This window comes from Alligator sinensis, unplaced genomic scaffold, assembly GCF_000455745.1.
Source record: "Alligator sinensis unplaced genomic scaffold, ASM45574v1 scaffold184_1, whole genome shotgun sequence".
Lineage (NCBI taxonomy): Eukaryota > Metazoa > Chordata > Crocodylia > Alligatoridae > Alligator > Alligator sinensis.
This window is the reverse complement of record NW_005842983.1, coordinates 27,111-29,185: the sequence shown is the minus strand read 5'-3', so window position 1 is coordinate 29,185 and position 2,075 is coordinate 27,111. Positions and strand designations below refer to the sequence as shown.

The following is a 2,075-nucleotide window of genomic DNA, read 5'->3' as shown; positions in this document are numbered from 1 at the left end:
ATCAGGGCTGACCCCCTCTATTCCCCCCCACCCCCCACCTCCCAGCTTGCAGGGGCCGATAAGGATCTACCACCTGTGGGAACAGGTCAGCTACAACTGCTTCATCATGGCTGGGCTCTACATGCTGCTGGGCTGCTTTTTCTGCCAGGTCTGGCTCAACAAGCACAGGGAGCACATGGTGCACTAGGACCCGCCCAGCCCCCTTCTCCATTGGGACCAGCTGCCACCTCTTATTTATTGACCCCCAGACCATAATCCTTTGCTCCTGCCCCCCTCCCCAATCTGCCTAGTAGCTGGGGGGGGGACGGACTCTGGGTAACTGGGAGCAGATTCAGCTACTTGGACCGGCAGGAAGGGGGTTGGGGGGGAAACTAGCACTCTGGTGCCCCCCCTTTCTGTGTGTAGGGGGGGTCTGAGCTGCAGGTAACCTGCTCCAGGGTTTTGCCTCCACTTCCCACCCAGTCTGTCTGTCTCCAACCCTGGAGCGTCTTGCCTGAGGCAAGAAATGGAGTTGAATCCTGCAGCTGCCCTGGAGCCTTGGGGCTGTGGGTTTTCTTTTGGTGGCGGGGGGGGATTGGCTTTATATGGAGGGGGCAGGGGGATTCTCATGTTTATTTCACTGTGCATTGTAGGTAGGTGGGGGGCCCAGCTCTATGGCTTTACTTAAAACTATGAACTTGCTTTTTTTACAGGAGTAAAAATACATTTGAAAATAAGCCCAAACCCACACCTCAATTGATGGGGAAAAAAGAGTCTTAAGGTAAACACAATGTAAAAATGGAACAATACATTATACGTGCTACTGCAACATCACAAAAAATGTGTGCGCACATAATATTGCCTTTCTTAAAAAATAGAACTACACAGACAATCCCCAATTTTGTAAAACAAAATCTTGAATCTGGATCAGAGCGTGAAGCCTGTTGATGTAACAGTGAATGTTGCAGTAGTAGAAATAACGGCATAGCCTGATTTACAAATAAAGCACCAAAAAGCCAAAAATGCAGCTAAAAAAAGTTTTAATTACTTGGCATTGTGATGCGCAGCACATCGCACAAGTCAGGTAAAATGTGTAAAATGAGTAACAGCTCATGGTTTATAAAAGAAATCAGTTACAGTAATGCCCAGTGGCTACTATCGGATTAAATTTAATATTATGCCATTTTGGCGGCCTCAACAGCAATGATGAGAGCCCTGGCAGCCTCGTCAGCAGCTTTGTCGGCCATAGTGGCATCCCCTAGAGGCACCTTGGTGGCCTTGCTGGCAACCTTGCTGGCAGCAGCCGTAGCAGCCTTAGAGGTGGCAGCTGCAGCAACCCTGGTGGCAGCAACCACGGCAGCCTTGGTGGTGGCGTTCTTGGCAACCACAGCAGCCTTGGCGTCCTCCTCGGCAAACTCCTTGCAGCCCCCAACAAGCTACTCAGTGGACTTGGGGGAAGCCCTGTCAGCAACGACTGTGACAATTTCCCTTATGATCCCATGGGCAGCGTCAGCACTGGCACCAGCGTAAGACTTGGCTTCCTGGTCCTCATGGCACTGATGGTAGCTCCCCTGGTGGTGGCCAGGGCGACTTCAGCCTGGACAGCAGGTTCATCCCTATTGCCTGTGCTCTCTGTGGGGGAAAGACCCGGGATGACGGCTGCCCCCACTGGCCTGACCTAAAGTAAAACAAAAGGAAATAATAATTTTAAAATGTTAAAAACAAATTGATCCTGAGCTTGCAGTGCAAGCTTAGATACGAATAATAAAAAAAAAAAAGTAAGACTTTTACTTTGCAGCGCAATTCCACTTAACTAAACAACATTGGCCCATAACCATAAAGAGGGGGCTGGGTCCTATGGGCTAGATCATCCGCTGGCACCAGAGACACATGGCTAGAGCGTCACCAGCCATCGAGGTGCTGCTGCAGCCATTGAAAGGGCACACCTACCCATGGTGCCCTTCTGGTAGGTGATGGGGCGATGGAGAAGGGGGCTGAGCACATGACCCTGCCTCCCCCACTTTTGGGAGAAATGCCGGGGAAATCCGCACCTCCCGTCACCATGCCATGTATGGGCATGTCGTTCTCTTCCTGCC

General features: G+C 51.1%; 2 long non-coding RNA genes across 2 annotated transcripts in view; one reads left to right on the top strand and one right to left on the bottom strand.

Moving 5' to 3' along the window:
- The window catches only part of LOC102379801, a 21,070-nt gene extending 19,001 nt beyond the window's left edge, over nt 1-2,069 (top strand). Inside the window, exons 3-5 of the long non-coding RNA XR_003091983.1 lie at nt 46-148; nt 693-760; nt 1,778-2,069. This is a non-coding gene — a long non-coding RNA (uncharacterized LOC102379801). The remainder of the gene's footprint in view (nt 1-45; nt 149-692; nt 761-1,777) is intronic.
- Nucleotides 1,529-2,075, bottom strand: part of LOC112548176 — a 3,198-nt gene continuing 2,651 nt past the window's right edge. The window contains exon 3 of the long non-coding RNA XR_003091984.1: nt 1,529-1,657. This is a non-coding gene — a long non-coding RNA (uncharacterized LOC112548176). The remainder of the gene's footprint in view (nt 1,658-2,075) is intronic.